Source organism: Nycticebus coucang, chromosome 7 (genome assembly GCF_027406575.1).
Source record: "Nycticebus coucang isolate mNycCou1 chromosome 7, mNycCou1.pri, whole genome shotgun sequence".
In the NCBI taxonomy this organism is placed as follows: domain Eukaryota; kingdom Metazoa; phylum Chordata; class Mammalia; order Primates; family Lorisidae; genus Nycticebus; species Nycticebus coucang.
Window position 1 is genome coordinate 35304346 of NC_069786.1, and position 14254 is coordinate 35318599.

The window sequence follows — 14254 nt, forward strand, 5'->3', positions numbered from 1 at the left end:
TCGGGGGGTGCCCAGTTGCGTGGTTCCCTTGAGGTCAGCAGCTCTTTGCTAACCTGATCAGACACAGTACCCCACCTCCACCAAGTAGAGAGGAAAGACAAAAATGCTATAAATCAAACCAAAACAAGCAAACAGAAAACTTTACAGGGATAAAATTGGGTGAAAAACCAAATGATATCGGTAGAAACACCAGCAAAAATGAAGTTGTAGTTATTAAAAAAGGCAGCAATGGGAAATTATAATTAAACTAGGAAAATTGAGAAAGAAAAAGGGATCTGTATGGAAAAGATTGAAATTAAAAAAACAAAAGAACATCAGCAACGTCAAAATAAACAAACAAAAAAAACAACCAAACAAAATAAAAGAAAAAAATACACAACCAAAAACAAAGCAGTTTGTATATGTTATTGAATATTGTCTGGGCAACACGTGGTCTTCTGGGGTATGAGATGTTAGTCACAGTTCTGATACGACTGGAGGCTGCTAGTTTCTCAAACCCCAGCAGGTAGACACCCTAAATCTCTCTTCAGCCTACTTAAAAGGCACTTTGAACTTGTAAACTTGCTGAGCAGAAGCTTTCCCAGCTTTCTCGCTGGAATCACTGCTGAAGTGGCTATCCACTTACCCAGTGTGCCAAAACCGGTCTCACTCTGCCCCTGAGGGTTAGGGCTGCAAGGCGGCTCAGACCCCACCCTTAGGCTACTTGGTTGCTGGGTTACCAGCTCCCACCCGTTTCTAGCTCTGTGACCCTAAGGGTGGAGCTTGCCGGGGCAGATCACTGACAATGGATCCATGTGACCCACCGCCAAACACTATTAGCTCCGTCTGGCTCAGCGGCTCAGACTGGGGCCCTAGACAACGGCCAAAGTTCTCCGCACTCCCGCTCAGGCCTTCCCCAAGGCAGTTCAACTCAGTGCCAAGTCCAAGGACATCAAAACAGTTCACAGGTAAGGCCTTTCTGGTTTGCAGTCTCGCTGCTACTGAACTTACAGTTGTGGGCGGGTGTAGACGGATTGAACACACGCCACTACTTGCCAGTTTTCCACTGTTTTAGTCCTCCTCTTGGGGTCCAGAAGTCTCTCGCTGACTCCCTGTATCCTCATAGAAGTGATGATAGGCAGTTCCCACCAGCCAGAGATGCCTGGAGTCCTATCTCCCCAGACTCACGGTGCCCAGATGCAAGGAAGCTGTTACTCGGCTGCCATCTTGCTCCGCCTCCCCTATTTCTTCTTTTTGTATTGTCTATAAGATTTGGCATGATCTGTTTTTTGAAATTATCTTTTACTTTTATTTATAAATATTAGTTGTCTATTTTTTGACACTTTGGAAAAAAAATAAGAAGTTAACTGATGACTCCATACTGAACCTCAGAGTCAAAGCATTCTAACATAGACATACTCTTATCTGACAATGTGAATGTTATTTTCTTTGCACTATTATTATTGCTTAATACTTTGATGCAGCAATTGTTTGATTTCTTTTTTGAATGTATTTATTGTCATTCATTCTTTACGAGGTTTTTGTTTCTAGTCCTTATCTTAAACATGCTTATTGTTATTAAATGTTAAGCCTTCTTAATTCTGTGAAGGCAAAAGTGAAAACCTAATAAACACACGTATATGTGAAATAAATAATTAAATAGAAATAAAAAAAGAAAGAAAAATTACAAAGAATTTTTCAGCATGTTTTATCTATAGAATCAAGTGATATGTATGGGCTAATCTATGCTTCAGCAATTCCCACTAAAAATAAGTGTCTGATTCAGCATCCTCTTTTACCGGGAGATATCTGACCGCTTGTATCTATTGTAAATGACATGCATTAAAACAAGATTGTTCTCCATCTGCTAGAAAGTAAGCAGTGGTTTCTCTTATAACTAGGTTTGGGGAGCAGATGATTCAGTTACTTAGAATAGTGAAGCGCACTGGGCAAGACAAGGAACTATTACAAGGGTATGGTAGATAGAGCAAACATGGTTCTCAGTGGTGTTTTTGTCATAAATAACTACCCTTAGTGGGGCGGAGTTAATTAGAAGAGATGGAACATACATTGGTAAATAATAGGAAAAACCTTCTTCTAATTAGCAACCAACCTTGAAATTTCTGTGTGTTTTCCCCCATTTGAAATCACTGGAGGTTTCTGGAAACTTCATCAAAGGCTTGCATTGCAAAGTTTTCCACAACAGCCACAAATAGTTAACGTGAAAAGAACTGAAGTGTCATTGATCCTGCACGCATGCAGGAACAGAAATTACAAAGGCAATAGCAACAGAATTATAATTGTTATGTAATGAGGAAAAGAATCTGTCCTTTCTAAAAACAAAAGTTTGAGAGTTCATCACTTAATCAAAATTGACAATTGGAACCAACCAGGGCAACATCAGCAAGATTCAAGTGTGGACATGGAGACAGGATGAGGGGACAGGTTGGCACAGAAAATGATACCCCTCCTTCTACTAAAAAAAATGATACCCCTCCTTCCACACACACACACACACACATGCACACACAAAAGATCCAAATCTGATGCTACTCTGGATAAAGATCTTGTTTTTTAATAGAAAAACAAACAAACAAACAACAAAAAAAGCACCAACCTCAAAAAATGACAACTAAAGAAGCATTTTCTCTTACATGGGTAAGTCAGCTAGTCCTTACTTTTGACTGAAACAGGATTCTCATTACTCTGATTTCTCTAATATGAGGTAGTGCCCTTGTTTGATTTCTTGCATACTGCTCTTGTAACTAGCCAGGTTTCATACTGAGCTTAAATTGTGAGGAGAAAGCACAGTTATGGCTCCATCAGTCCTCAGTTTTTAAAGCTGTAATATTTTCTTCTCAAACTATGACTTCAAGGGCGAGGAAAAATACAGGTCAATAAATCCACTTTCCACATTTGAAGAACCAGTAATATTTACCTACTTCCTTTCCTCATCCATTACAAGCTGCCTTGTGTAATGCCAGCTAATTAACAAGGGCTTGGTAGGCATGGAGAAATAGAGCCCATCAATGTAATCATCTAAAAAACACATGGGAAAAAATCTTCTGTCTTTTCAAGTTATATGTTTAGGTAAATCAAGTAAATGCTCTTGGATTACACCCTTGTGGCCATGAAAGAGTCAATAGTGTTTCTAAAGGTGCTCAGTTTTCTATTTAGGAAGTAGCTGAGTCAGGAAAGAGGCTGAATTCAGGCTCATCCAGAATTCATAGTTTAGTGATTACACCAAAAGCACAGGAGAAAGGTATTTGTGGAATTGCATTGTGAATGAGTGAGAATGTGGAATTCCTGGATGTCAGAACTAAAGCAGAAATGATACAATTATTCTAAAATTATTCATCTGTTTCCTGATTAATCCACAATTACAATCATATACTCACTCATAACAGTTTCTTTTCTCCTTTAAAGAAAAAATAATAGATTTAGTTTTTTATGGCTGTTTTAGGTTTACAGAAAATTGAACAGATAATACAAGGAGTTCTCATATACCTCTTTTCTTTCTCACTCACAATTTCTCCTATCAACATCTTACATTAATGTGTTAGGCTTGCTACAATTAATGAACTGATACGGATGCACTGTTATTGACTAATGTCCATAGTATACAGGAGGGTTCACTCTTTGTGGTCATAGTACTGTGGACTTTGACAAATGCCTAGTGACAAGTAGTCCTCATTGCAGCGTCACACTGAATAGTCTCAGCTCCCTGTAAATTCTCTGTACTGCAGCTACTCATCCCTTTCTCCTCCTTCACTTTAACTCCTGGAAACCACTCATCTTTTTGGTTTCCCCATAGCTTCTTCCTTTCTGAAATGTTACAGAGTTTCTTCCTTTAAATTTTCAGCACAAATTCTGTGTCATTTCTATTCATTTTCATGGAACTGTTACAACGGGGAGCTGTCCCACATTAAGGTCCAAATTTCTTACATCGCACATTCTCCAGTGCTGTTTTCCCTTGCCGTTAATAGCCAGTTGTTTATGTGAAAGCCGCATACCACAAAATTTCCAACCACCTTGTCCTAAAACCCACCAGTTTAAATCTAACTAACTGTGGCTACAGTGTGGGGTTAAGAGGGCAGGTTGTTGAGTGAACACTGCTTGAGTTTGAATCCTAACTGCAGCACTTTAACTGGTTCTTTTACCACGGTCAAAAGAACTTCTCCAACCCTCATCTTTAAAAGGGAATAAAAATACTATGAACCTCACAAGATACTATGAAGATGAAATGCATCACTGCAGAGGAAATACTTACAAAAATGACTAGTACAAAGTAAACTGTCAGTAACATTATTTCAAAGATATAATGTAATGTTCTTCCTAATTCAAACCTCTCATAATACCACCTCCCAGAAAAGGCTACCACCTTTCTTAACTTAGATGTAAGTTATGAAAAATATCATTAAATGGAAGTATTTAAGGCAAGGAACTTTGATCCTTTAAATTTGCTTGTAATACTACTGGCTAAAATGAATATTCTTATTTCATTTGAGGAAAAATAGTTTTTGGTTTTAATCACAATAATACATAAGCCTTTAATCCTATAGATTACTAAAAAAGTTGCATGAGCTTTTGATATTCACTATATTCACCGTAATGCAATTTGTTTTAATAAAATGCACTTAAAATTGTATAAATCATGCATATTAAATTGACTGATAAATGGAATCAGAAATGTAAGAACTCCACGAAAAAAATAAGATTTAAAAAAGTCAGACATGGCTTAACATAGATTTTCTTTATTAGGGAATAGAGAAAATATATGTGCTATCAGTCACTCTACTTGGGCCTTTATTTTCTTTGATTGTTAGGAATATATACAGGTCCAAAGAGCAAGAGGGCCTATGGAATTTACATCAGAATTTACATCAGGTAGCCTCATTTTGTAACTAACCTTATCTTCAATGATACAAGCCTATTTCTTACTTATTGAAAAATCCCTAACGATTCCTAAAATAACATTTCTTCTGGAATAAACTAAAGATTTATTTTTTAAATGTAGCATATATCAAAGCAGAAACACAATATTTGTACAATTTTAATAACTGCTTTATTGAAGTAAGCATAACTTTCACTGCTATTATTGATACAGTTGTCACAGCCATTTTCATCATCATCACAATCATCATTATCATTCTTATCTATTATTTTCAGGGCTTTGATTAAAAAAAAAAACCTCAAAATATTCAACAAGGAAGAATGTAATTTTGCTCATAAGTAATTTTCATTCCATAGCAAATATTTCCATGATATTGATTCCACACATCTCTCACTATTTCAGTTTAGTTTTCTACAATTCTTTTTCTGAACAGAAGCTTGATTTTATTTAGATAGCCACCATTCCTCCTCCCTCCAACCCCCACCAGGAAAAACTGAACCAACCTCCAGATCTTGAGATGGACTCTGATTAATCAAAAGCAAAGCAACACATATTATTCCTCCAGCCATTATAATAATATTGGTCTGACTATGAGAAAGCAAACTTATTTGGCCCATTCAGACTGAATTGATTGATTTATGTTCTATTTTTTGAGAACAGATTTCTCTTCTGTTCCTCCTACGTGAGCATAAATGAGAAACTGTCTACAGTTGTTGCTGCCAGCAACTTTATGATCATGATGGAAAAGGAGTTAAGATGCAGCTGTGGATGGCAAGGTAAAGATATGAAGAAATGTGGCTCTCTGAGGGTATCATGGAAGCACCAATTCAACCAGTCCTCAATACAACCAAGCCTGCTCTTCTCTTCTCTTCCTCTTAAGTGAAATAGTTTAGTTATATTTTAAGTCATTTGAATTGGGATTTATTTTATTGCTCAAAAGTATTCTAAAACATACCAATAATTATTATGCTATATATGCACTATTTCAACTCACTTTGCTTTTTCTTCTACCACTAGTGTTATCCCAGCTATAATCCATTTCATCCTTCACACTCAGATGGACCTTCTGGAAGTATTACCTTTGTACATAGTATGTTCTAAAATGATAAAAGGATAAGTGATAGCCTAAAGTGTATCAAATAAGATCCAAGACATCAAGTCTAAAAAACAAGACTTTCTAGAGACTGAAGATAGTGGTAAGATTTTAAGAAGGACAAACAGAAGAACAATTATCCTTACATCTGGAAGAGTTGAAAAAACCTTCTTACAGTGTTTTCTAGTTCTCCAGAAAAGAAGGTGCTTGGGTTCAAGGAATCTGGCATCAGGGAGTTGGAGAAATTGCCCCATTGTGGAGATGCTATTATTTTCTTGTTTGGGTAGTGCATAATTTATTTGTTTCTCTGATTATTTGTTTTCAAAGTAAACTTTTAATAGGTGATTTGAATTCTTGACTATCTCAAGAGGAAAGATGAATCAAATGAAAATGACTCAAGTTAAAATGATAAACCTGAATTATGAGCACCCAGTGGATTTGAAAAAAGATAACCTCACCCAATTTGAGATACTTTACCTTTTCACATAAAGGCTTTGACAGGCTAAGCGAACCTGATCTTCATTTAATTTATTAGTTACCAAAAAGCAAAAATTAAATAAATAAAATTACATAGTGGGATGCTGAGGGTGTTATCTAAAATGCTCCCACCCCAGCCAATTCTCAGAATTGTATAAATTGTTACAGAAAAAGAAATTTAAAAAAAGAGAGAAAAGTTACTATAATTTGCCTTGAAAAGAGGTAAGAAAAATATTCCTCAGTAGTTTCAATGATCTTGGCTAAAAGGAAATGGAGGAGAAAAGAAAAGAAAGTGGAGGGGATATTCTAGAAGAGTGAACGAGGATTGGAACAAAATACATTTGTCCACGTTCCAGATAGGTTTAGTTAAGTGAAAAAAAGAACAAAGAAGCGATACAGAGCAGCACAGGAGAGAGGACTTCCTTAGGATAGTGGCTGTTGTAGAAGCTATTAGTTCATGACTGATTTTTCTTTCATGGTATCCAGCTCCAATCTCATTCTCATGTCCCTCAGTTCCTCATCTGCTAACGGTAGAATTTGTCTAATCGAATGTATGTGTCTCATCTTGGTGGATATGCACCACAGTCCTAACCAAGAAAACATGAGGGAACATCTGCTTTGAGAACTCTTCTAGACCTAAGAAACAAATAGCACATGTTTTAGCTGAGTATCATGTTTCCTAACAGGATCCCTAGAACTTTAGTTGACATCTTATGAGCATAGAGGTAGATAAGAGGAACCAGGCCCTTTATGATATTGTTAAACTACTTAGGTAATCAATTGTCCTAACTCTATATTTTTAAGTGAAATAATACATTCCTCCATCAGATAATCTATATGTAGTTGTTTTTCTGTTACTTGATCTATTTGAGTAGACAGCATTAATCAATGGGAATTCTGAGAAGGTAATGGTAGTGATTGGAAGGCTGGGAAATAAAATTATGAACTCAATAATAAAATTATGAACTCAATAATTAGAGATAATAGGAATAAAATTATGAACTCAATAATTTAGAGATAATAGACATTGAAAATTTACTGAGTAAAAAAGAAAGAAGCAGAGAAAGAAAGCAAAGAGAACAAATAGAAATGTGGAATGTTTTACGCTGTGTTGACTTTATGAATAATGCAAGTGAAAGAACGCAATCTTATTGAATTGAATAATTTAGATTAAGTTTCCAGAAATGCCTTTACTACACATAGACTCCTTCAAGACCTCTTGCTACACTCCCAGATTAATTACAATGTAACAATAGGAAAACCATTTGTAACCAAAGGAGACAGAAATCAAAGGTAACCCCATACATGAACCTCCATTTGAAGAAACGTTTGGAGAAGAATTTGGAACGAGGTTTCATCTTGGTTGCATCTTAACAACAACAACAAAAAATTACTGAAAATAATCTGTCATATAGAAAATAATTAATATGAATAATTATTATTTGGAACTATCAAAAGTCTCCATTTTTCTCTGAATTTTCTCCTAATGAGGAGGAATATGCAAGAGGATTCTGAGGAGATTAGATTTATATCTGTTTTCAAGAAAGATGCTTCTCCTTGGACAATGGGGAGGTTCATCTCCTACTGAAGTAGTGAAGGAGGCTAGGAAATCATTTTTTTTTTTTTTTGCTTGCTTTAAGTGTGCATAGCATTTTTCTTTAAGAAGGCAGAACTCAGAATTTGCTGTCAAAATGTAAACAAGAATTTCAAAAATTACGAAAGCATGACTAGCAGATGAACGTACCATCAAAAACTATATATCTATGGGGAAAGAGTGAATATGGTCATATGTTTAGATGCCTAATAATGGTTCAAATCCATATAATTTTAGGATTATGTCAATCCTTAAAATCCATAGGTAGCAGTTGGGAGTGGGGAGGTGGGGCACTTTCAAGGTTTAATTTTCCTATAATGTAGTCTGAGGGGTTTAATAGCCAAATGTCTGTAACAATACTCCTTATGTCCATTGCAAGTCAATTAGTGAGTGGAGCTCTCAGTTAGAAACCTGGGCTGGCTCTGGGAGCCACCCACAGAAGTGAGAATCCTTCTAACTATCCTGAAGATGTCCCTGCTGTAAACCTCTTTCATGTAAAACTGCTTCATTTTGTAGCTTCCCACATTCACATCATATCTCAGACTAGAATTTCATTAGTCAGTCCTGCTTACTGATGGCTGCTAACTTTGAGTCTACCTTTAATTTCTCAGCTATGATTAGTGTCAACAGTCAGGATCCAGACTGGTAATAGGAAAGGTGGTGGTGGTGTTGTTTTGAGACAGTCTCAAGTTGTTGCCCTGGGCAGTGTGCTGTGACATCACAGCTCACAGCAACCTCAAACTCTTGGGCTTAGAAATTCTCTTGCCTCAACCTCCCAAGTAGGTGGGACTATAGGCACCTGCCACAATGCCGGCTAATTTTTTGTTTCAGTTGTCATTGTTGTTTAGCTGGCCCGGGCCAGGCTCGAACCCACCAGCCTCGGTGTATATGGCCGGTTCTCTACTTACTGAGCTACGGACACTGAGCTGGGAAGGGGTTTTTAACTATTAAACACTATCAATCACTCTAGGGTGAATTTAACTTCTGAAACTCAAGCTTCCTTCTCCTGCCTCCTGGCAATGGCCTAGTCTTATAGAGAACAAAGACAAAACAGTTTTTCCTCATATTGACATGGGGTCATAGATTCTCAAATAAATTCTACAAATTACTGTGCCATTCACTCTCTGCCAGTCAAAAAGTCTGTCCTACATAGAAAAAAAGGTAAATGATGCCGTTGGGAAATATTTCATTTCTGCTGTTTCATTTAACATAGGAGATTCTCCCTGTCCTCAATTTAGCCATCTAACATAGTTCTAGCAAACTAAGGTTTTATATATGGTATCTCAAGCCCCCAAAATATAGTTTTCATAAATCTTTTAACTCCAACTGTGGTACCTTCACCAAAATATTTATTTTCCTTTACTCTGTTTTTCTAATAATAACCATGTTTAAGATTAATCGATCCTCTCTCAATATTTCTGCAACAGTTTCACATTCATGGTGAAATGTACTCTTGTCTCAAGTCTAGTGTCATTGTTTTAATTTAAAAGGAAGCTGAGGGCCATACCTCAGAATTGTAGATGAGCTTCACTTCCACTCCTACAGCATTTAGACCTAGATGCTACATGAAGCAATGTCATGTTCAAAAATGCATTTCAGCAAATGAAGGCAAATATGATGGAGTGTTATTCTTTACCCTCGTGTTCTGAAAGACCTTGAAGGTAATCTAAATATATCTTGCACAACATCAAGTCTTTAAATACTATTTCCTCTGTTACCCTAGTCCCTGATGGAGTTTAGGCTATGCTATTCCAAAATATGGTAACTTGGCATTTGACAAAACAGCACAGGTATGTGGGTCATGCTCTGACCTTAATTTACCCCTCACACAGACCATGAAAGAATTTTCTGATCTTTCTCTGATATGGATAGTAAGAACTTCATGTGAGAGTTTCCATTCCATACCCCAAGGAAACGAATGTCGTTTTCTCTGGAGATACGGAACACAGAGAAGAATTTGAACAAACAGGCCTTGCTAAGTTCCCCTTTATTTATTACCATTAATCATACCCCCCTTTATCTACTCATACTTTTCCACAACTATTCACTTCCTGAAAATTAGCAGAAAAATACATAGATTCCTGTGGGATTGTTTTTGTATCTTTATTTTTTGAAGGTTCTTGTGTTATGTAAAACTAGAAATAAATATGTTCGTATATTTTTCCTCTTGTTTATCTGTCTTTTATTATAGGTGCCTCAGCCACAATCCTAGCAAATAAGTGAGAAAAAAGATTTTTCTTCTCTTCTGTCTCCACACACACAGTTGTTCTACACTTCCCCCTCCCAAACTTCACATACCAATTCATCTTTATTTCTAGCTAGCCCTCTTTTTTTCTCATCCCTCTCCTGTTTCTCAATACCTCATTATATAGATTTAGCCTATATGAAATAATAGACTTAGTCTATATGAAATAAACTAATAGATTCAATCTATATGAAATAAACCTTTTAGCAGGGTTTGTAGCATAAAGTGGAACTTAAAATGAAAAAATCATTTTTGACGTGGCAGGCTTGTTGATCACATTATTCTATTCATAATGGTAACATAAATGTTCAAAATAGTAATACTAATCTTTGAGATGACATGAAGTAGGAATTTCATATATTCTCTCACTCAGAATGTGTTAAAGTGCTTTACATGTTTCACCTTATTTAATCTCCTCAAGAGCAAGGTAGTACTATCACAATTCACATTTTTATGATAAGGAAACATAGGCAAAAGAGCATCCAAAGTAACTGGTGGAGCCAAGATTTGATCTCAGGGAGACCAACTCCGGCATCATGCTCTTAACCAGTATACAAGCAGAGCCCTAATAGCCACATAACAGAAATTCTGCTTTTCATGGTGGTTGGACTATGATATCTGTATTACTTCCAAACTCTAATGACTCCATAGAAATTTTCCAAGAAACCCTTGGAAGAAAATATTGCTAAAACTTGAAAGGAAGAAGAAAATATTTAGAGGCAACTGTACAAAAATTGTCTGAATTAATAAGTCAATAAATATCTAAAAATTAATCTAAAAATATACAAACAAGTTTGATTAAAAATCTCTTCTTGGCAGCTTAGGATATGAGTCTGGTTCAAGTCATAATGAGAGTCCAAAGAAAATTAGCAATCTATACTCAAACCATGGAGAAATAAATAAAAAAAGAAAAAAAAAGTTTTGAATAATATTTCTGAATAAAGTGAGACTCTAGCTTGAAAAATAATATTTCTGCTATAATCCAGAAATAAAAGGGAATAGGAGATTGAGAAAAGTAAAGTTAAATGTATGACTAAGTAAAAGATACTTTTTATAACACAGTCTTTTGGGAGGTAAGGCAAATTTCTCCCTATTTCCAAACCTGTGAAGGTCAAGCTCCAGGAGTTAGGTCAGATTATCAATACATTCTGGTGATTTCTGAATAGAAGTTTAACACACAGGGCCAAAGACATATCCTCCTGTACAATTAGGAAAAGCTGGGAGAAATTTTAGTGTTGGAACATTTCCCCTTAGTAGCTCATATGAAGTTATTCTAGCCCAAACTATCCAAATTACTCTGAAATAGGTCTAAATATAGAAAGAAGTTAAGGGGAAAATCTACTGTTCCTTTCCTAAATAGCTTCACATTAATCTGAGTCAAATTTTGATATTAGGAAAAAGTAAAACATATCTGAATGTGTACAATGGCAAACAACCCCTTGTTTATAAAAGAGCAGAGCTTTTGCTTCTCTGATAGCTACAATTCATGATTGAAAAACTATGCTATGGAGACAGACCAAAACTCAAACAAAAAATTCCCAAGAACATATTGTGATAAATGATACATGACAAAATTGCATTTAAACAGTTACTAGACCCAAAGGATAAGTGCAAACAATGTGGGGGTTTTCTACTCCTAATTCCTTTCATAAAAATGACAAAATACGGTTCTTTCACATAATGACAGGGGGAAATAAAAAGCCTGAGAACATAAAATATTACATTGTTGTTTATAAAAAGAGATGGTGTTCACATATATTATATTTGAGATTGGCAGTCTTATTTGAAAAGGATCTCTGGAACTTGGTTTTTAAGGATGGAGAAGGATAAGGATAGCAAAAAGAGAGAAGAGACACAACCGTTTCACCTCAACATTTTTAATACACAAGACTATCTAAAGGCTAATTTGAAATTCAGTTAGCACATCCATGGAAAACCATGCAAGCAAATATATTTCTAAGCAGGATGCCAAAAGAATGTTGTTAGCAGGTTTGTAAATTTTCAATTCTTTCTTACTACCCTTATCCAACAACCCAAACAAATCAGTTTAAATACAACTTCTTTTTCTAATGTCTTTTGAAGCATCACTGCCAACAGATTGAGTCAAGTAACCATCTGCTGCAAATACAAATAGAGCTACATTCAAGAATTATATTATACAGCCTTCCTAGCAAAGTTCTTACGTGCAAGCTGTTCTTGTCAAAATCAGAACCATTGTGATGATGCATCTTAATATTCAATCAGACTTTAGGAGTGACAAAAGTCCACATATGGATGACAGCTGTTTCTTCAGTAAATATTTTCCCATTTATTGAATAGAGGCTTATGGCAGTTTAGGAAATGCTACATCAGAAATTTTAGCCTGAACTGCCTGAGAACAATGAAAACAGTAACAAGGATAAAATTTCAGTTTTCAAATCTTTGCTATAATTTATATCTTAAAAAGTACTAGCTCCTCCAATTAAAGTAGTACATTATGCCATTAATTTAAGAGTATCCTTACCTAATACTGACTGATGAAAGAACTAAATTTATAGGATATAATGCCACCATGTTTGTAAAATATAAGACTATAATTACTGTATTGATTTTTTAATCATACAAGCAAAGTTGATGGGAATTTAAACAGTTAATGATTATATTTTGATATACTGTGAAATACTAAAAAAGATTATAAACTATTAGCTAAAAGAAGGTCGAATAAGATCTTTATTTAACCAATAAGGTGGCTTGCAAAATTGGAAAATTTAAAAAAGAATGAAGATGAATGCTGATGAGAAATTCACTAACTACATAATAATACTGGGTTTAAATATTGACAGTTACTGAAATGAAAAACTAGAATATGAACTAATAAAGATATCCTTAAATATTTTACTAGTACCCTAGTACCCATTAACATATATCAAGTCCCCTTTATAAATTCTAAATGTTATGCTGGATGTGAGTATGTTAAAAGTTTATCTTTTAAGTAGCATTTTAAAGTTTGCCGTTATAAGTACCACTGGTAGGCATCATTGTATAATCGAGAAAATGGCCTGAAAAAAAGGTAAAAATGTTTTCCAATTCTTCAAAAACTCCTTAACCTTTCTGAGAACTAAAACCCACGTTGCTGCCTGAAGCTGGTGGTCAGGGGGTGTGGGGGAGTGCCCTTTGTTCTTTGTCCCACAGGAGATGGGATGAATCCAGGTGGAAGTCAGAAGGTCACAGATAGCTGTAGCCCAGAAAAGGAGGGATTAATCAGAACCATACCCTTTAAAAGCTCTGTATTTCTGCTCAGAAGCATGCTGCTGGTACTTTGAGATGGGAGGCTAACAGACTCCTCATTTGCTGGCAAATTAATAAACTTCTCTTTCCTCCTCATTAAACCACTCATACTCATTCTTCTGATACAGACTAAGGTACAAGTGCTGAGCTTTTGGCAATAGTTGGGACTCAAATACCATTACCAAAAAATATGGCATTTTGATATGCTAGACAGATAGAAGAAGCCTCAAAGGCTCTCTGACCCTCCCCTCCCCACCACTGGCTCTCCCAAGAAGTTCAAATTCCTTTACATATCCAAGATGCAGACTTAGCTAGGAAAACAACTTTTCTTTTCTTTTTTTTTTTTCCTTTTCAAAATCTTTAGATTTATTTATTATAAAGGCACTATATGGTCTAGAGTAAAAAACTGAATTCAAATAGTATATACAATAAAAGGTACAAATCCTCCCACCCTACACACACCCGATTCATTCCTCAGGGGTAATCACTGTAAACAATTCTTTGTTTCCTCTTCTAGAAGAATCTCGTGCATATAAAGGCACATATATATGCACATCCTTAGGGAAAACAACTTTTCTTTTCTTTCCCTCCTGTAATACCAGAGAAGGACACTTTACCAAAATAATGTCTTGTCTCTCGTAAGTATTCCAAAAGAAATACTTAGTAGTTAATCTTTGTTTCTCATCCATTCATCCTTCCTAGTAA

General features: G+C 35.6%; 1 protein-coding gene across 1 annotated transcript in view; it reads right to left on the reverse strand.

Moving 5' to 3' along the window:
• LRP1B (LDL receptor related protein 1B) overlaps positions 1–14254 on the reverse strand; it is a 2318354-nt gene that overhangs the window by 1240832 nt on the left and 1063268 nt on the right. The gene's annotated exons all lie outside the window — the stretch shown is intronic.